The sequence below is a fragment of the Rhinatrema bivittatum genome, chromosome 8, assembly GCF_901001135.1.
Source record: "Rhinatrema bivittatum chromosome 8, aRhiBiv1.1, whole genome shotgun sequence".
NCBI lineage: Eukaryota > Metazoa > Chordata > Amphibia > Gymnophiona > Rhinatrematidae > Rhinatrema > Rhinatrema bivittatum.
The window spans coordinates 273,525,087-273,547,010 of record NC_042622.1 but is presented as its reverse complement, the minus strand read 5'-3'; the positions used below and the strand labels follow the sequence as shown (position 1 = coordinate 273,547,010).

At 48.1% G+C, this 21,924-nt stretch overlaps 1 protein-coding gene across 2 annotated transcripts in view; it reads right to left on the bottom strand.

Moving 5' to 3' along the window:
- LOC115096392 (acidic leucine-rich nuclear phosphoprotein 32 family member B-like) overlaps positions 1 to 21,924 on the bottom strand; it is an 84,914-nt gene that overhangs the window by 13,215 nt on the left and 49,775 nt on the right. The window lies entirely within an intron of this gene.

Genomic DNA, 21,924 nt, shown 5'->3' with positions numbered 1-21,924 from the left:
ACAATGGTAAAAACCAACCCAGAAAAATATAAAATGGAGAGATTACTTACCTGATAATATTTTTTTCCTTAGTGTAGACAGGTGGATTCAGGATCAATGGGTTATGCTCCCCTGCCAGCAGATGGAGAAGGAGCATGGCCTCAAAGTTGACATCACAGTACATATACCCATGCCGTGACCTCAGTCCTCCGGTATTCTCGTCAAAAGCCACTGTGGACATATTAGTGAAAGGACTTGATTAAAAATGACTAAAAATGGATAACCGTAACTGTACTCAACCAACCATAAACACTGAACGCCAGTAAGAATATAGGTTCCCTAAATCTAGGGACTGGATAAACACTTAACCGTAATCCCTTGGATTTGAGGCCTATTCCATGGAAGAACCCGTGACAGTTCTTGGGCAGCTGAGGGCGGGACGCTGATTCCATCTGTCTATACTAAGGAAAAAGAAATGATCAGTAAGTAATTTTTCCATTTCCTAGCATATAGCAAGATGGCCTCAGGACCAATGGGATGTACAAAAGCTACTCCCAATCGGGCCGGGAGGCTGCCTTTGGTCCAGTCAACACCGACCGTGCAAAGGCTGCATCCTCTTGGGCCTGTTTGTCAAGGCAATAAAACCTGAAGGTGTGCAAGGAGGCCACAAATCGCCACTCAGCAGATAATCGGACAGCCATCTAATTTCTGCCCATGAATCCACCTGAGCCTAGTGGAATGAGCTCTAACCTGAGCCTCCACAAAGGCTCCCGTAACAACCTTCTTAATCCAGCAAGCTATGGCAGCCTGCGAAGCTGGTTTGCCCTGCTTCCTTCCACTGTGAAGGACAAACAGGCTGTCCATCTTTCAGATCGGTTCTGAGACTTCCACGTACCGAACTAGAAGTCTCTTGACATCCAAATGATGGAGGAGATGATATCCTCCGCGTCCTTGAGTTTATCTAGGGATGACAATGAAATGGACTGATTGAAATGAAATCCCGATACTACCTTGGGCAAGAAGGATGGAACAGTACATAGTTGTAATGCCCCAGGAGTCATCCAGAGGAACAGCTCCAGGCACAATGCCTGCAGTTCAGAGATGCGACGCGCTGAGCATATAGTCACCAGGAACACAGTTTTCAAAGTCAATAAAAACACAAGAAAAGACCTGCCAAAAAATCCAGTACTAAATTAAGATTCCACAAGGGAACCAGCAACCTTAAGAGAGGTCAAAGGTGCTTCACTCCCTTCAGGAAACAGGTCATGTCAGGATGAGCCAGAAAGGGAGGCCCTATTCACCTCACCCCTGAAACAGGAGAGAGCCACTACCTGCACCTTCAAAGAGTTAAGGGCCATATCTTTATTCAAGCCACCCTGCAAAAATTCCAGAATAAGTGGGATTTTGACCATCTGAGGGAGGACACCATGCTCTTCGCACCAGGCCTCAAATACTCTCCAGACCCACACATACGCTAGGGACATGGAGAACTTACAAGCACAGAGGAAGGTGACAATTACCGACACTTCATTCAAGGGCCAGACCGTAAGACAGAATCGAGACGGATCCTCGTAAAGGACCGGTCCTCTGCTGCTACAGAGGTCCCTGTGTGGCAGGAGGTGCAGGGAATTCTCCACATGTCTGCATACCACAGATGCCTGGACAAATCTGGAGCTACTAGCAGGATTAGTCCCCTGTGGTGTTCAATTCTGCGAATGACCATGGAGGGAAGGCATATAGCAACTTGTCTTCCAGCCAGATCTGGATGAGAGTGTTGATTCCCAGGGACCACGGAGCTCTTCTATGACTGAAGAATCGAGGAACCTTTGTATTGTGAGATGCAGCCAGCAGGTTGATTGATGGGAGGCCCCAGTGATCTACTATCAGTTAAAATGCTTTGGTCAACAACCCCCACTCTCCTGCATCCAGACTACTTGCTTAGAAAGTCTGCTCTGACATTGTATTTTCTTGCAATGTGGGAGGCTGAGATCATCTGTAGATGTAGTTCCGCCCACTTCAAAAGGAGGTCTATTTCCTGTGACACCTGCTGGCTCTTGGTTCCTCCCTGGCAGTTGATGTAGGCTACCATCATTGTGTCGCCCAACATCACGCGGACCGCTTGACCCTGGAGTCTGTGGCTGAACTGTAAACATGCCAATCTGACTGCCCGGGCTACCAGGCGATTGATGTTCCAGAGGGCCTCTTCTTCCGTCCAACATCTCTGGGCCGTCAGCTCCTGATAGTGAGCTCCCCAGCCCTGGAGACTCGCATCTGTCATGAGAACCAGCCAATTCTTTTGGATAGGGACATGCCCCTGCTCAGATGAGTTTCCTGCAACCACCACTAGAGGCGAGAACAGACTTCCTTCAGTAAGTGGAGACGAACCGCATAGTGTTGAGACTGTGGGTTCCAACGTGATAGCAGACAGTGTTTAAGTGGACACATGTGTGCCCTTGCCCATAGCACTACTTCCAAGTTGCCATCAAACCGAGGGCTTGGCGATAGCTTCACACCGTCGGAATACCGTGTTCACCAATTGTCGCACCTGGTACATCAACTCCTGTAGCCGTGTGGTCGGAAGAAAGATCTTGCCCTGCCTGGTGTCAAATCAGGCTCCCAGATACTCCAAGGTCTGGGAAGGCTTGAGGCTGCTCTTTGTCAGGAAGCTCTCTTTCACGAACCTGGCCCGGATCAGCCAATCGTCCAAGTATGGGTACATCAGGATCCCATCTTTCCTCAATGCTGCCGCCACAACCACCATAATCTTGGAAAATGTCCTGCGGGCAGTGGCTAGGCCAAATGGCAGCACCCGAAACTGATGTCGACCCAGGACCGCAATACGTAGGATACATTGGTGTTCTTGTTGGATTGGAATACTTAGGTAGGCCTTGGATAGGTCCAGGGAGGTTAGGGACTCTCCTGATTGTATGGCCATTATCAGGGAGCATAAGGTCTCCATGCAAAAATCAGTCACTCACAGGTGACCGTTGACTCTTGATGTCCAGGATGGGACGAAAGGAACCTTCCTTTTTGGGTACAACAAAATTAATGGAATAATGCCCCGTATTTTCCTGGGCCGAAGGCACTAGGATCACAGCCCTCATCCTGAGGAGCCTTAGAAGTGTAATCTCCACTGCCTGCTTCTTGTGCTGGGAGTGGCAAGGAGACATCATGAATAGATCCAAAGGAGTGCTGTGGAATTCCAGCACGTCATTTTCGTATGACTTCCAGTACCCATTTGGCCGAAGTGATCTCAACCCACCTTTGGTAAAAGATAGACAACCCCCTATCTCCTCATCCCGAAGGTGGGTCAGTAAAATTTCACTGGGGAGGGTTGAGGATGAGCCTGAACCTGTCCCTCTCTTGGGCTGCCGGGAACAAAAGGATTGAGACCTCCCAAGGGGTCGAGACCTCTGAAATGTTTAATTTCTGTAGGGGCGAACACGCTGGGAACCCCCGGAACAACCCCTCATAGGTGAGGGGTGCTGTAACTGTTTCCTCTTATCTTCCGGTAACAGAGAACTGGAGACTCGCCCTATTTACTGGCCAGCTTTTCCAACTCGTTCCCGAATAGGAGTGATCCTTTAAAGAGCATCTTTGTAAGATTTGCTTTAGAAGTTGCATCAGCTGACCAATTTCACAGCCACAGCTGTCTGGCCATCACCACTGAGGCCACTCCTCTGGCTGAATTACAGACTAAATCAGAGCCAGCAGGTTCCATAACCGCTCTGGAATTCACCCCCAAGTCATTCACCTCCTGAGAGAGAAGTAGACACGAACGAGCCATCAAAGTGCAACAAGAAGCAATTTGTAAGGTCATGGTTACTGCAACAAAGGCTTGTTTAAGGATAGACTCAACCCGTCTATTGTGCATATCTTTTAAGCTCACTCCTCTCTCCACTGGAATAGTAGTTTACTTAGAGATGGCAGAGACTTTAGGGAAACCAAATGTTCTTTTATCACCAGGTCCAGAGGGTATAGAGCATCCAATGCTCGGCCCCCTTTAAAACTTGGTTCTGGGGCATCCCATTCCAGATCAATCAACTCCTGGGTGGTATCCATCACCGGAAACAAGCTTTCCGCAGGGAAATCAGAATGGGATTGTTCTTTGGTTTGGCCATAGAACCCGCCCCAGGAACTCCCAGTATCTTCAGGTTCTGGGAAATCAGGGCCGGCAATTCATCTCTGTGAAAGAATCGTAACATGGTCAGATAAGGTTCCAACCTGGGGGAATTTCCCCATTTTCCAAGGAATCTGGGTCCTCCTCTTCGCCCGTGCCATCCAGGATCCTACCAGGGATACTCTTGGTAAGGCGAGGCGTACCTTGGGATCTGCCGGTAGGAACAGGAGAGCGAGGGATCCCCAGCTGAGGTTCTGTCCAGACAGGGGCAAGCGAGGCAGCAGACTGCACCTACTGAAGGTTTTCAGCCCCTGGAAAAACTCCACCCAATGAAAAGGCAGCTAGGTCCATGCCTAGTCCAGGAGATACTGGGGTGGATCCAGCTGAATTTCCCTCTCCCACGGATGACCCAGTCAAGCATGTACTCAGATCCAGCATACTGCCAGTTAAGGCTGTGACCAACCCATCATCTGAATGGGAGGAACCTGGCTTAGCAAAGTTCAAGGAGGCCAACTCTCCTTGGGCTTAATCACAGTTGGAATCCAGGTCAGGCTGTGAAGCCCTAATATGACAAGCAGAGCAGAGAGTTTCTTTGTTGTTGGCACCATTGGCGGCGGTAGCTGTGCTTTCAATCGGTGCACGCTTAAAAATTTATGTGCACAAATTTCGAGTGTCTAGGCGGGTGTGGCGCATGCATAGCCCATGTGCACAGCTCTTCCTGTATTGAGCGTTTTCAAAGTTGTGCACATAGGGACGCGCCTGACGTTACACATACAACGCATGCACAGAGGCGATACACTGAACGCACTGATGTCCTATGGAGGGCAATAGGGCATGCACTGAATCGAGCACAAGATGGCGCCGCTGCGGCCTACCACATGGTGTGCCAACCAAACCCACAGCAGGGCCTCGCCTGCCGGGGGATGCTCAACCCACTCAGAAGCCCAATTCCCCTTACCCCAACAGGAGTGGGAACAACGTTGGTACGGTGCGCTGGGCGGGGGTGTCCTACAGAAAAACCCTCTTAATCATCTCTGAATCAGAAGGTAAATCTTTTTTTTTTTTTTTTTTTTTACCTGGGCTTAGCGCTTGCCAGCTGAGTACAGAGACTGTCTCTGGCTGTGGGGGCATGGGCTTTGGCCGTTATCGCTGCTCTTGGCTTAAGCAGCAAACCGGCTACCGGACCAAGGCACAGGGATCTTGGAAATTGCCTCAGGAATTCTCAACTGGGGAAGGGACCTTTAGGTATCTCCGCAGGACAGCGGGGCTCAAATTTCTCTAATTTAGAATGTAGAATTTCTCCTTCCTACAAGTACAGCAATCCCCATAAACACGTCCACCATCTGCTGGCGACGGAGAATACTGGAGGGCTCAGTTCACGGAAGGGGTATATGTACTGTGACATCAGCTTTGCAGCCTTACTCAGTTTCCATCTGTGGCAGGGGAGCATAACCCATTGGTCCCGAGTCCATCTGGCTACACGCTAGGAAATCCTAGTTTGAGTGGGAGGATAGGACAGGACCTACTAACCCCCTGCACAACCTTTATAGCAGCGTTTCCCAAGCAGCGTGCCATGGCACTAGTTTGTCCTGACCTAAACAGGTCTGCCACGGGAAAATTCACCAGTGCCTAATGCTCAGATCCAGACCAGCACCTGGGTTCTGCTCTCAGCAACACCACTCACCAGCAGAGGTGCCTTTCTGAGAACACGTGTAATCATGCATGCCTGCTTTGTTCAGCATACAGTCTATACAGCAGCACCTCTTCCCAGTCCCGAGCTTCTTCCTTTTGAGTCCTTCCAGCTTCTGACCTATCCCCAGCTTGAATAAGACAAGGAGCGTGTGTACAGAGCACTGGATATGACTCACAGGAGCAGTGGAGGAGCTCTGGCAACGGCATGCAACAACAAAAGGTAACTAATTGAGCCAGCTGCCCATGCCACACTGCCTTCTTCCTTATCCTGCACTTGTACAGAGAGGGAACTGGCTCATTGTGAGGAGTTCTTGTGTGTCTCCACTCCCTCTCTTTTAAAGCATGGGAGAGAGTCTGGTTGGATTTTCAGTGCTTCCCTAGCTCTTCTTTTGACCATACCAATCCTCTCCATGTCTGTACTGCCTGCCCTGTGGAGGCCGATATGCCACACATTTTGGTCTTGGCCTCAAAAATATTGGGAAACGTTGTGCTGGGGACCGTGACTGGATGAAAACCATCCCTGCCCTTTCCTTTCAGCAGCATGGGTACTTCCTTCTTCAGAGAAAGCATTTCCTGGCAGTTTAGGCCTCCGCCCCCTCCAATGAACCCCAGCTGGGAGACACCAGGCACACACGGCAGAACATAATGCCCTGGGAAGGAAGTGTCTGACCCTAGCTGGTCATCTTTTTTGATCCTGGCATTAAAATGCACAACTAAACAAAGTATTTTTAACTTCAAAAGCATTTCACAGCAGGATCCTGATGGTCATTTTTGGGTATTCAGGTTTGGGGAAACAAATAAGAGTAAGATTAGGGGGAAAATGTAAAAATGTTAATTTCTTCTTCTGGCACAGGGGTGGAGAGTGGTTGGATTGTGCAAACTTGGATGCTCACACATCGAGAGACTACAGTATGCACACATCCATGATCAAGCAGATTGTGATAAATTGCAGGAAGACCTTGTGAGACTGAAAAATTGGGCATCAAAATTTAATGTGGATAAGTGCAAGGTGATGCAATAGGGAAAAAATAACCCATGCTATAGTTACACAATGTCAGGTTGCATATTAGGAGTTACCACTCAAGAAAGAGATCTAGGCGTCATAGTGGATAACACATTGAAATCGTCGGCTCAGTGTGCTGCGGCAGTCAAAAAAGCAAACAATGTTGGGAATTATTAGGAAGGGAATGGTGAATAAAACGGAAAATGTCATAATGCCTCTGTATTGCTCCATGGTGAGACCGCACCTTGAATACTGTGTACAATTCTGGTTGCCGCATCTCAAAAAAGATATAGTTGCGATGGAGAAGGTACAGAGAAGGGCAACCAAAATGATAAAGGGGATGGAACAGCTCCCCTATGAGGAAAGATTAAAGAGGTTAGGACTTTTCAGCTTGGAGAAGAGACGGCTGAGGGGGGATATGATAGAGATGTTTAAATTCATGAGAGGTCTAGACAGGTAGATGTGAATGGGTTATTTACTCTTTCGGATAATAGAAGGACTAGGGGGTACTCCATGAGGTTAGCATGTGGCACATTTAAAATTAATCGGAGAAAGTTCTTTTTCACTCAGTGCACAATTAAACTCTGGAATTTGTTGCCAGAGGATGTGGTTAGTGCAGTTAGTATAGCTGTGTTTAAAAAAGGATTGGATAAGTTCTTGGAGGAGAAGTCCATTACCTGCTATTAATTAAGTTGACTTAGAAAATAGTCACTGCTCTTACTAGCAACGGTAACATGGAATAGACTTAGTGTTTGGGTACTTGTCAGATACTTGTGACTTGGATTGGCCACTGTTGGAAACAGGATGCTGGGCTTGATGGACCCTTGGTCTGACCCAGCATGGCATGTTCTTATCTGAAGCTCCAAACCTGCCCCTGTACAGCTCAGCAGCTTCTCTGTCTTAGCTGAGTCCTAGAAAACCACTCCCCATGCCACAGAGCTGCTCCTGTTTTGCGGGGACTCTGATTTCTAAAGGCAGACACTAGGAAGGAGAGGGAGAGCCAGTGAAAGGCTCCTGCAGAAAAGTGAGTCAGCCCATTATCCCTGGCAGCAGTGCAATCAGACCAGTCCTCCAGAGCCTGTGCGCAATGCTCACTCAGCTGGGCAAACAACCAGCTGTTACCAGGGACTTTTCCCCAATTTGTCTCTTAATATACGAGGCCCTCAAACCCTACACTCTTTAGGGCAGCGAAAAACCACTCATGCAGCAATTCCACACAAATAAAGCAAAGAAACCCAAACATAATAATCTGTACAAACACCCCTATAAACTACCTGCCTCCACCCAACACAGCCTTCACAACCGTGTGTGTGTGTGTGTGTGTGTGTGTGAATGAATGAATATATATATGCATATATATACACACACACACACACACATCCCACCCAATTCCAAATCTGCCCTCCCCCCAATCCACTACCCAACCTCTGGAGACATGCCAAACCATTTTCTCCAGATTAAAAAAAAAAAAAAAAAGGCAGCTGAAATTCCTCAGTACATATGACCCATAATATTTCTATTAACAAGATAAAAGCGTCCTTCTACTGATTAAAGTGGCTTTGTAAAACGTTAGGTCTGTAAGGGGCCTAAACATGGTACCTTTTATGAACTACCTTTGTCTACACTTCTTCCCGCCACACTTTTTTTTCCGTCATTAAAATAAACACTAATTAAATCCAGTTTTAACAAAAAATTTGATTACATGTCACCAGTGGATTGATATGTAAAAAAAAGTTTTTAATTAGTGCAATATATCATGTATTTTTTTGTGTTGGTTTTTGAATGGTTCGCTTTTTTTTTTGCCATTTTTTATTTATTTAAACAAACAGGGCATTTCTAAAAGCATCCCGTATCCCCCCCCCCCCCCCCCCCCCCCCCCCCCCCCCCCCCCCACACCTTCCAAAAATTATAACACACCCCAATCACTTCTGCTGTAATATGTTTCATTCACAGAAAGCAAAGCATTTATGGCAACCAGCTGTCATTTGGGGATATCACATACTGGGGGTGCCAATGTGCTGAAGGGACAATTAGAAAACCACCGATTAATCTTGGAATTCCTGCAGCAGCAGGTGAAGGTCAATAGTAAAAGTAATAAAACACTTCTCCATTTATACATGCGCTAGGTAAAGGGATGCCTACAATTGGGAAAACAGGGCCCAGGTCATTCTGAGCTGGTCCGAGCTCCGCCCAAAGATTGCAGCTTCTCTGCGTCAAGTGACATGAGACTCCAGACTTGGATTAAATAATACCATGTCCCCCCCATCCAAGAACTACAGACCTCTCTCACAGTCACACGACGGAAGGACTAACCCCAGTATAAGCAGGGACATTCATTTTTTTCCTGAGAATTTCAGCATTTATTAGAACAAGAACACAAAAAGGGAGAAAAACCAGTGGAAAAATGACTTTTAATAGTTTATTTTGAAATATTAGCAAAATGGGATCCTACAGCAGGAATTCCCAAACTTTTTATTAAGAGGGCCAGATAACTTTCAAAATCAATGAGAGCCAGATGAAAATTTTAAAGCACCTGATCTCCTAGGCTCTCTCTGTTGCTCTCCATGTCCTCGCAATCCTTCCCCTCTTCCAGGCCTTTTCCCCTTCCACCGTCCCTTCTCCGGAGGTCCTCCTAGCCTCTCTCCTCTCCCCTCAACATGGCAAAATTACGTCTTACCTGATAAACAGGCCGATACAGTACAGGGGGCTCCGGCGGAGCGCACTGTTAACCTGCGATTGGATGCGAGTTTGATGCGCTAGCGTTACCCCTTATTCAGTAAGGGGTCAAAAACGCGCGTCCAACCACCTCGAACCTAATAGCGCCCGCAACATGCAAATGCATGTTGATGGCCCTATTAGGTATTCCCTGCTTTTCTGTGCACCCTCCGACTTAATATCATGGCGATATTAAGTCGGAGGTCCCAAAAGTTACAAAAAGTTAAAAAATAAATAAATAAATTTTGAAGTCAGCTCACGGCTCGCAAACCGGACGCTCAATTTTGCTGGCATCCGGTTTCCGAACCCGTGGCTGTCAGCAGGTTTGAGAACCGACGCCGGCAAAATTGAGCGTCGGCTGTCAAACCTGCTGACAGCCGCCGCTCCTGTCCAAAAAGAGGCGCTAGGGATGCGCTAGTGTCCCTAGCGCCTCTTTTTACCTCCGGGCCTAATTTGAATACTGAATCACACGCACAAGAGAGTGGTCTGTGCGCGCGCCGGGAGAGTGGGCGCTCTCCCGTGGACTTTACTGTATCGGCCCGAATGTGCGTTCTTTGAAGACTGCTAGAAAAGTCAACACTAAGGATTTCCTTACTCTGCTCCTGGAGACAGAGAGCACGCCTCCGTGATTCTTCTTCTGATGTCCACTGCCACGGAGGCGTGGCCAGGCACAGTTCCTCAGTAGCCTTCTGCAAAAGCTGGCCCTTTTATCAATAGACTTAAATTGTCCCAAGTGGACCTACAACATGTACAAATTATAAATCGAGCGGCATCCGCGGCTTCCGGCTTGAGTCAGCATAACCATAATTACGGTAATACATTATGTCAATATATCAAATTAGACCAATCTCTTCCTCAAAGGGAATGTGAAAACTTCACTACTTTATATCTTTAGGGAATTTAGCAAATTAGGGAAGTCGGAAGAAAGAAAGTAGGAATCTCATGGAAGGAGCTACCACCCCTTCTTACCCCCCCCCCCCGGGTAGGACAGGGTCATTCAAGACAGGAATGTCTGTTCTCTCATTTTTTATTTTTTTTTTACACTTAGTAATTTCGCCGGGCGGGAACCGGACTGATCTAACAGACGTCAAGGAAAGCAAATTGTCAGTTTGCATAAATTTTGCCTTATCCTCCTGCTAGACCAGTCAACACTATAGGGAGGTATCAAAGCTGTCCCATGCAAGGGAGTAATAACACCTTAGCTAAGACATCCAACCTACAGTGCTTAGGGAAGGCATGCACCGAGGCCTTGTATATTTCTTCCGGAGATAACCTTGAGACTTCTGCCATGTCGCTGGCTGAGCTCTAGTGGAGTGAGCCTGCAAATCTGGTGGCACTACTTTCCCTTTCAGGATATACGCTGAATCCATTGCTTTCTTGATCCACCTTGCTAGTGTTGATTTGGAAGCCGCTTCGTCCTTGCATGTAGTATAAGGCGCCTGCCCAATTTCCTGAGCGGATTTGGGACTTAAGGTATCTCGGCAGTACCCACTTGACATCCAGGCAGTGTAATTCTGAATCCCCTTTACCAGATCCCACCCTTTTTTGAAAGCTGGTAGAGAGATCATTTGGTTGAGATAGAAGGGAGATAATCTTGGGTAAGGACATTACTGGACAAAAGGTGACTGCATCTTTGGAGAAGACTAAGTATCGGTCTCTACATATGAGAAATTGTATTTCCGAGATCTGTCTTGCCGAGTATGAGGCTACCAGAAAAACTGTCTTCAAAAACAGGTCCTTGAGAGGCGCCTGTTTCAAAGATTCGAATTGGGAGTTTGCCAAGGCTTGGAGTACTAGATTGAGGTCCCATAGTGGGCCCAGTAGGTGAAAGGGCAGTCTAATGCATTTTACTCCCTTAAGGAAGCACGCTGAGTGCATTGCTACGCGCCTGCCCTCCACTAGGCCTCTGAAGCATGAGATACCCACCACCTGGACTCTTAAGGAGCTGAAGGCCAATCCTTTGTCCAGTCCCTGTTGGATGAAGTCCAAAATATGGGTTATATCTGCTTTCCGTGGGGAACTTTTGTCCATAAGGCAGAAGTCCTCAAAGGGGTACCACACCCGAATGTAGGCCGATGAAGCTGGGGCCTTTTTTGCCTTCAAAATGGTTGATATGACCAGGGGTGAGTATCCTTTCTTCCTCGGGTGTGCCCTTTCAAGGGCCATACCGTATGACAGAATGGAACTGGCTTTTCCAGGTTTACAGAGACCTGTGTAGTAGTCCTTGGTCGGCTGGAAGGCGCAATGGGGTGCTCACTAGTAACCTCAGGAGATCTGCGTACTATGGTCTCCTTTGCCAATCCAGGGCAACTAAGATTGTTAGGGTTGAATGGTTTTCTATTCTTTTCGGTGTCCTTCCTATTAAGGGCCGGGGAACACATATAGTGGCCCCTTTATTGGCCATGGGCTGATCAGTTCCATCTATGCTGCTAGGGCAGGGGTCTCCCTTCTTCAGCTGAAAAATGTGTTCACCTTTGCATTGCCTCGCAAAGCCATTAAATTCATAGTCGGCTATCTTCATTTGTTTGCGATTTTTGTTTTAACTTTTTATTTTGAAAAAGGCAGCACAGCACACACAAAATATCAATGAAGCGTAGCTTGCACGATACATATCCTAGATACAGAGTTCATTTAATTCCCCATAAGTCCCTAGAATGACATGAGCTCCGAGTAAGGGAGTCTCAAAAAAAGCAAAGAAAGGAATATACATACTTATAAAGGGATAAGTATATAAAAACAACTACTTGTTAGTCTTGCTCCAGTAATTCTAATACCCCTTCCAGATCTTATCATAAGATGTTTCTCTGTCTTTCAATTTGCTCTAACAGAACAATTAACTTACAATCTCATCCGTCTACTCCAGGCAGTTATAGTGTGATAGTCTATTGTAAATCTCCCAGCTTGTATTAAACGATCAGCAAATATCCTCTTGGAGATTGGAAAGTTGTGTTCAGTCCATAGTCCCAATAAGCAAACTGCCGGTGTAAAAACCATCTCCACCTGCAGAACTCGGCAGACCATCACTATGAGGCTCTTCCAAAAGGCATCAACAATGGGACACAGCTACCACATATGGAGATAGGAACCCTCCAACCCCGGCCCTGCCAGCATACGCAGGATGACCCAAGAGGGGGCGGGGGGGAATGGAGTATTGCTCGTGATTCTGAGGCATGCATGCTGACTGAGTTCCCATTCCTCTGGGTCCAGCCTGTTTCTGCTCAGAAAGTCCGCCTAGGCATTGTATATTCCCACAATGTGGACTGCTGACAAGAGCGCTCGACTATGCTCTACCCAGTGACAGATTATTGCCGCTTTGAGGGCTAGTGACTGGCTGCGAGTGCCCCTTTGCCGGTTCACATTGACAGCTGACACTTTGTCCGAGACAATCCTGACCAGTTTATCAAGGGGGATAATGCTTGCAGGGACTGTCTGATGGCCCTCAATTCTAATCTGTTTGCAGACCAGGCTCTCTCTTACTGACCCCACTGTCTTTACATCATCTGGCCTTGACAGTGGGTTCCCCATCTGAAATTGCTGGCATCCGTGATTATGATGGTTTAATAGGTTGGTGGGCTGGGTTCAGCAATTTAAGCTGTCTCTTGTTAGAGATTGCAGGGGTAATCATTGCTCGCAGTCCATTGAGGACAGAGACCATTTGGACAATAGGGCCTTCTGTAGGGGGTGCATTATGTGCCCTGGCCTATGGGGACCAAGTCTCTGGCTGCTGCCACGAGTCCTAACAAGTACAGGTAGTCCCAGGCCTTGGGTGCTAATTGAGCCTGGAAATCCATGGTGTGAGAAACTAGCTTCTTCACCCTCTTCTGGGTGAGGAATACACATCCTACTCCTGTGTCAAACCATGCTCCCAGAAAATTCAGGTTGTTTTGTGCATAGTTCACCACTTATCCTAAGTGAACCGCTGTTACTGCCTGTTCGTTTTCTAGGGTGGGTTTGGCTTGGAAAGCCAAGTGTCCAGAAAAGGGTGAATTGATACCACTTTTTTGTGTAACACTGCTGCTACCACCACCTCAGTGAAGATCCTTGGTTCAATTGCAATGCCGAAAGGGAGTGCCTGAAATTGGAAAGGTTTGCCTAGTATGCAGAAGCACAGGAGCTTTTGGCAAGAATCCCTCATAGGCATATGGAAATAAGTTTCAGCTAGGTCCAGTGAGGACAGAATTCATCTTTCCTTACTGGCATTACTACTGAGCATAGAGTCTCCATTCAAAAATGTGGGACTGAGGCACTTGATCCATCTTTTTTTGGGTACCACAAAGTATATCAAGTATGTCCCTGTGCCCTACTCCTGGTACGCGTCACCGCTTGGTCAAGGTGGCTTCTATTGCCACTTTCTTTGTTGGCAAAGAGGGCAATATTCAAAGTTTGAGGCATAAGTCTCTCTAGCTCGGGAGCATAGCCCCCGTGAATGACCTCCAGGACCCAGCAATCCAAGGTTGTATAGGTCCACTCCAAGTAGAACCAATGTAGACGAGCACCCCCCTCCCCCCCCCCAATTGGTTCTATTCTTGCAGGGACCACCCACTTGCCGGAGCCTACTGATGACAAGGGATCATTCCTCAATCTTTTGGCTACACAAAAGGACTGGGTCCGTGACCACCTTGCCAGCTGCAAACCTCCAGCCTCCGATTTACACTTTTGGTAATCTGAAATCATTGTCCCCTCAGGTTCCTGGAGCTAGATCTTGGTCTGTCTTCAAGTAGCCTTTGGGGTTTTGATGCCCCCAGATCTTTAATGAGCTTTTCTAGTGCTTATCCAAACAACAGTCTCCCTTTAAAGGGTAGCATGCCTAGGCAAGACTTTGAGGCCTCATCTGCTGCCCAATTCCAGAGCTACATTAGTCTCCTTACTGCCACCTCCGAAGCTAAAGATGGAGAAGCCATTCTGAGGTCATAAAAAGAGTATCTGCTAGAAAAGCCTCCCCCGACTCAATTCACACTGTGTCAGAAGACATCATCATCATAACCATGGGTAATTGTCGTACCTATCCTACAAGTGCCCGGTGCACAGCCTCTACAAACTGCCGATTTTAATGGTCCTTCAGTACTGTACCACCTTCCATTGAAACAGTGGCTTTATGGGTAACTGCTGACATCAGTGCATCTACCTTGGGAATACTTAAAGACTCATTTCCTGGAGCAGCAGATAAACCTTTCCCAGAGCCTTAGTTGCTCTTAAGGGACTCTGGGGTGCCTCCCATTCAGATATTATCATTTCCTTAAGGGCTGGGTGAAGGGGAAAGGTCTTGGATGGCTTCCGCATTCCCTGGAGAACAGGATCACCTTCCACACTGTCTGAGAGGGTATCTGTAATCAGAGCCGGCAGTTCCTGCTTGCATATACTGCTGAGTACACCTCTTTATTAGAAGACCATTCCTGGTCATTTGAATGGTCTGAATCCTGTCAGAACAGGGAGTTCCCCCAAAGACTCCTACGTATGGGGCTCTGGACAAGCGTCCTGAGGCCCCTGGAACTATGTTAGCCTTCCTCTGAGGAGGTTCATGTCATGCCTTGATTGGTTTGCATAGCTTGAAAGGCTTGATGCATTAACAAAAACTCTGCTGAGGCTACTGAGGGCCCCCCCCCCCCAGCAGGAAGGTCTTGGCTACCTTTTGCTCCCTGAGGAGGCTATTGAGGGCGAAGCCAAAGCTAATGGATCTGGCTGCTCAGTGGCAAACTTGCCTCCTCAGGATCCAGCAGGGTGAGAGGGGATGGAGGTGCTAGCCCTGCAAACTCAAGCTCCAGACTGCATAGCAGACAGAGGGAACCTGCTACTGTGGAAACTCTCTTAGTTCCATAGGCTGGGCACCTTGTTCCCTTTAGCATCACCATTTAAACTGTACCAGAGCTGACAAACCCTAAAGCTTCTGCCTCTAGCCGCCCTCACGCACGCAGTGCAGTTCTGCCACTGGCCTCCTACTACCTCCACGGTCTGCGGCAGGCGGCTCCCCAGAGACCTCCCGGTCTGCGGCCTGCTAATTTCCTGCCTTATGGTCTTTTTACACACACACACAAAATCAGTGAGAGAAAGGAGAAGCATGAGGTTTGCCAAATGACCAAACACAACCCTATGAAGTATCCCATGATAAAGTTAGATGGCACTTGGATTAAAAAAAAATAAAAATTAGAAAACCATAGGTCCATTGATGCTGACTTCCTAATTTCCAATGGTTCCCAATCTGGTCCCCCAGCACCTACTCTGGTTTTCAGAATAGCTACAATGAATATTAATTAGATAGATTTGCATGCAATGGGGGCAATGAATGCACATTTTTCTCATGCGTATTCGTTTCCTAAAACTCTGAGTGCCTACCGGGAGGAAGGGCAGGGGGAATAAACTAGGGACCCAGCATAGTCTAATGCGGTAAGCCAGAGGCGAGACAATACTGTGCATCTATCCTCAAGACAAACAAATCCAGATAGAAACAGGGCAAAAGTAAAACTAGCCCATTCCTTATGCCCCACAAGTACGGAAATCAGCTTCAGTTTCTGGAGTCTAACACAGAACCTGTCACCCTGCAGCCAGTTGGGTTTTTAAGAGACCCCTACATGAATATGCAGGAAATCAGTTTGCATATACTGCTGAGCAAATCTGGGAATACCTAATCAAATATCACCAGCTTCATCCTGTAAATATTTAAAATCCCAACCCTCCCCTCCCCCTACAGTGCTGCAGCTATCGCCTTCTGCACGGGAGGTCTCACACTCCCAGGTGAAAATCTCTTCCTCTGGCGGGCCAGAGTCCTTCCTGTCCCTGGGATAAGCAAAAGGGATTTGCCAGCAGAGAAGGAACTCTCCTTCCCAAAATGTGAGGTGACTAAATTAGACAGACCACTGCCAGTGGCAGGTCCCTGCATCAGGAAAGCAGGACCTCACGTTCCCCATGTAACCGAGGAAGGCTAGGAGCAGTGCTATCATGCCCATTAACATCACCGCAAACAGCGGACAGCTCTTATTGTCCCACGCACTGGCAAGCCAGCGAGGTAAGGCCCTCACCACAACCCCGATCAATGCAGCTTGGCCCCAACCAAACGCCCAAGACTCCTATTTCAAGTCCTAATACTTTAATGGCAGAAGATGAGGGTAGATAAAGACCAACCAGCCCCATCCACTCTGCATTAAAACAGAAGGTGTCTCCTTTGTTTTTATGCTTTCCAACATATGGATCAGAATTGAATATTAAAAAAAAAGGGGGGGGGATGTCTGTCCATCTATCTGCAGGCAGAATAACACTCCATAAGAGGAATAGAAATCTGCCAAATTTGGAAAGCAAGAAGAAAACATGAATATTTTGGATGAGTTTATTTTATTTATTTATTTATAGATTCTTTTATACCGCGGTACGTATAGACATACATCACCTCGGTTTACAGTGAAACAATAAATTAGCAACAGGCTTTACATGTAACAGTTTAAAAAACAGTAAAACATTTGACAGCAACAGGCTTTACAGAAACAAGGGTTTTAAAGATAATATGCATACATCATTAAAATATCAAACAATAAAATATAAATAACCATGTATTCGCAGGAGCAAATTAACTGTAACAAGTCAGTTTTTAAGAGAACCAAATTTCAAATTCTCCATAGCTTTCTATGGAAAACATGGGGGGGGCCGATGCAATAAAGGCACGTAGAAAGCAGGCGTTGAACAGTCAGCGCCCGCTCTCTTAGGGCCACATTTTCAGTACCCCACAAAAACCTGCCCAAAGTTTCTCCTGCGTGCGCCGAGCCTATGTTGAGTAGGCTCAGCGGCGCGCGCAAGCCCCGGGACGCACGCAAGTCCCGAGGCGTGTTGGGGGGGGCGTGTCGCGGCGGGGCCGCGGGCTCCTAAACAGCTCCAGGGCCTGGGAATCGCGTGCCAGTGGCCGGCCCGGCAAGCACAAGTTATGCCTGCCTCGAGCAGGCATAACTTGTGCAACAAAGGTGGGGGTGGAAGGAAAGTTCCCTCCGAGGCCGCTCTGATTTCGAAGCGGCCTCGGTGGCAGGCTGTGCGGCTCGGCTACGAGCGTATCTATTAAAATCCCGCACACTCTTGTTTGCGCCTGGTGCGCGAACAAAAGTACGCGTGTGCGCCAATTTGTAAAATGTACCCCTTGACGCGCACAAAGCGCCCCAAAAGCAGTAAGGGAAAGCAACGCTGATAAACCCGGCGTTTGTTTTTGACTTAAAAACCTCCATTCTTTGCTTCTTCAGTCCACACGGAGGCCACGTTGTATTCCCTGCTAATCGCCGACCTGTGTGATCACGAATGTGGCAAAAAAAAAACCAAACCAGGCAGGAGCAGCCCGTATGCCCGCGGTAACAGCTGAGGTACCAGAGGGGGCAGCGGTAAGTTCACGGACGGCGGGTGAAGGTGCATACGCCGAACGAGGACCGGCAATGGGACGACAGGGGCACGGCAGTTTTCAGTGAACTAGTCACAAAAACCAAGGCCAGGTTTATCAGCGTCTGTTTTTGTGATGGGCCCGATCACCAATTTTTTTCTCTCTTATTTTTCTCTTCTTTTTTCGATGCGCACATTATTAACATCCTGGCAGGCGTTAATAGATGAGAGTTAAACGTGCGTCCGAGACGCACGTTTATCTTTCTGTATCGGGAGTGAACGCCTAATAGCCTCATTCACATATATTTGCACGCGATGTGCGCTATTACATTCACTCCGCGTTAGAGGCGCGTTGAATAGGTGCTAATCCCCTTATTGCATTAGGGGATTGATAAGTGCTTATTGTATCCGCGTCCGACTGCACGTAAAGAGTGCGCTCGGCTCAGTGCATCGTATTGCATCGGCCCCAGAGTATGAGAAAATAAGGCACCTTAAAAAAACAAAACAAACCCTCCCCCACACGACAAACTTACAACCACACTCCTCGTACACCCTCCTTACGCACCAACTCCTCGTACACCCTCTACACCCCTCCATATACACCCACAGCCCCGCTGACATCTCACCACCTACACCCCACAACTCCAGCCCTTCACCTGCACCCCACCACAAACACTTCCCAAAGCCATGCTCCGGGCCTGCTTTCTCTACCTTACTTTCTGCGATTTTAAGCACGTGGGTTCACAAATCATCACCCGAGACTCCCCCCAACTGGGAGTGGGAGGGGCAGATATAGACACCGCCTCCTCCGTCCAGGGTGGCCCAAGGAGCAGAGTTCTGGCCCGGAAGAAATCAAACCCCTGGTTGGTGCAAGGGGTACTGAACACCCTAGAGCAGGGAGGGCCGCAAACAGGTCAGGTTTTCAGGATACGCACGATGAATATGCATGAGAAAGATCTGCATGCCCTGCCTCCAACTGGACGCAAATGTCTCTCACGCGTGCTCGCTGTGCACATCCTGAAAACCTGGCCTGTTTGCAGCCCTCCAGGACTGGCGTTTGCCGTCCCTGCGGTCCCCGCAGCTCAAGCCCAGTGCTCCCTCCTAGCGCCAGCACCCCCAGGCCACCTTCTGTAGTCCTGAAAACCTGTGGGCCTGCACGTGCGATCTCCCCACACACAAGATCAGCAATCAGCAAGTGTTCATGGGTCAGCGCTGTGTGCTACGCCTTCCTTAAAAGCGAGCGGGTGGCGCGCAGGAGATTCCAGGATTTTTACTTTTGCCAGCCCCTAAATTCTGGAGCTCCAGGCAACCATCCAGTCTGTCTAATGGAAGGGATGGCCTTGCAGGGTTATCCCATCCCACCTCTGATTTACATAAATCCTTAATAAATGGGATTACTCAAGTGGGCAAAAAAAACAACTTACAAAACTATACAAACAAATTCCAGGTATAAAATAAAAAATCATAATGAAAACCGGGGATATTCTTAATCACTTCTACCAAATTCTTCAAAAAAGGTAAAAAAAACCCCAAAAACAAAAAACCAGCAATTAAAAAAAAAAAAATCTGTTCATAAGACTTCAATGATCTCTTTCTACGTTTCAGAGGAAGTTATAGAGCTGTCAGAGATCACATCACCCAGGATCCCTACCCTAGAGAGCTTACAGTGTAAGTGATGCTGCACTACTAAACGACGGTACAGAAAAGATTTTAAATAAATAAGTGTAAGCAAGAGCAGGGTAGCCGGGTAAAGATGGCCGCATGCTGGGTGTCCGTCCGTCCCCTCATTCTAGGGTGCAGGTGCCCTAACTCTCAGGCCAGCAGCCACGTGAATCCAGCAGGGCGGGGGAGGCAGAAGAAACTTTAGAGAGCCCCTTGCAAGCAGCTGAGCCAGGAAACCTGGGACCTGCAAGGCTGCCACATCCAGCACAGCCCAGACACCCAAAAGAGCCAGCAGCTCCCTCCCGGGGAGAAGACCTCTTCTGCACGTTAAAACCAAACACAAACCAAAAAAGATATAATTGCGATGGAGAAGGTACAGAGAAGGGCTACCAAAATGATAAGGGGAATGGAACAGCTCCCCTATGAGGAAAGACTAAAGAGGTTAGGACTTTTCAGCTTGGAGAAGAGACGGATGAGGGGGGATATGATAGAGGTGTTTAAAATCATGAGAGGTCTAGAACGGGTAGATGTGACTCGGTTATTTACTCTTTCGGATAATAGAAAGACTAGGGGACACTCCATGAAGTTAGCATGGGGCACATTTAAAACTAATCGGAGAAAGTTCTTTTTTACTCAACGCACAATTAAACTCTGGAATTTGTTGCCAGAGGATGTGGTTCGTGCAGTTAGTATAGCTGTGTTTAAAAAAGGATTGGATAAGTTCTTGGAGGAGAAGTCCATTACCTGCTATTAAGTTCACTTAGAGAATAGCCACTGCCATTAGCAATGGTTACATGGAATAGACTTAGTTTTTGGGTACTTGCCAGGTTCTTATGGCCTGGATTGGCCACTGTTGGAAACAGGATGCTGGGCTTGATGGACCCTTGGTCTGACCCAGTATGGCAGGTTCTTATACCCAAACTCATGCTCACAGAATCCAGAGCACCACTCTCGCCCACAAGCCTGATTTGCAGCAGAAACACAATACCTAGGCCACCCTTAAAACTCAGGGGACCAGCCTCTGGATGCTCCTTCCTGCAACCCCCTCCCAATCTGCTGGGGCAACCAGGCCCGGGCATGACACCGAAGCGGCACATCCTGGCAGCGAAGAGCAGTACACTGAAGGCAAAGCCTCACAAGGGACCCCACCCACAAGGGTTACCCAGAGCCACTGACATGCTGTTTAGGGAGGAGGATAAACAAATAAATAAAAATCCGCCAGTCATGGCATGCAAATGCAACCATAGATATTCATAAACCGGATGCGCATGGCATTTCTTACCAATCAGAATGTGTCAGTTTTGTAGCCTGCTGAAAGCAGTAACCGTTATTTGCCTGTCACCTCAGCACTGTGTCACGCCGCACGGAGGCCACAGGACCCCACAACCCAAGGATCGGCCCAGTACAATCACCAGGTTGACAAAATCAGCTGCTTCTCTATTTTGATCCATCTGTCCGCGGCTGATGGAAAATGACTGCACCCCTCTCATTCTGATTTATGCACCACTTCTAAGGCAATGTTTGCACTTCAGCTGACTGTAACCAAAGTCCCATACAAGCAACACGCAGACACGTGCAAAGCGCAACAGCTGAGGAAGGAGAACGCACAAAGCCCAGGGAACGGGGGGGGGGGGGGGGGGGGGGGGAGGGAGGGCCCAGCGGCAGTGATGCACACCCCCCCCCCCCCCCCCCGGTCATGCAGACGTATCTGTACACAATAGGGATGTGAATCGTTTTTGAACGATTAAAATTATCGTCAGATAATTTTAAAATCGTTCTAAATCGTTAGAGTGCACGATACAATACAAATGCCCCCGATTTATTGTCAGGGGCATTTGTATTGTATCGTTAAATAGGGCGCGGGAAAACCAGCACACCAAAACCACCCCTAAACCAACCCCGACCCTTTAAAACCAATTCCTTACCCTCCCCCACCCTCCCGAACCCCCCCAAAATGTTAAGTTACCTGGTGGTCCAGTGGGGGGGGGGGGTGTCCCGGCGCGATCTCCCGCTCTCGGGCCATCGGCGCCATTTTGGCTGCCACTAATTAAAATGGTGCCGATGGCCAGATAAAAAAACAAACCCACCTGACCCTTTAAATCGACCCCACCCTCCCGACCCCCCCCAAAACCTTTTAAAATTACCTGGTGGTCCAGGGGGGCCTCGGGGAGAGATTTCCCGTTCCCAGGCATCAGCTGTTCTAAAAAAAAAAATGGCGCCGATGCCCCTTTGCCCTTACCATGTGACAGGGTATCCGAGCCATTGGCCGGCCCGTCACATGGTAGGAGCACTGGATGGCCGGCACCATCTTTACTCATCAGCCCAGTGCTCCTACCATGTGACAGGGGCTGGCCAATGGCTCGGATACCCTGTCACATGGTAAGGGCAAAGGGGCATCGGCGCCATTTTT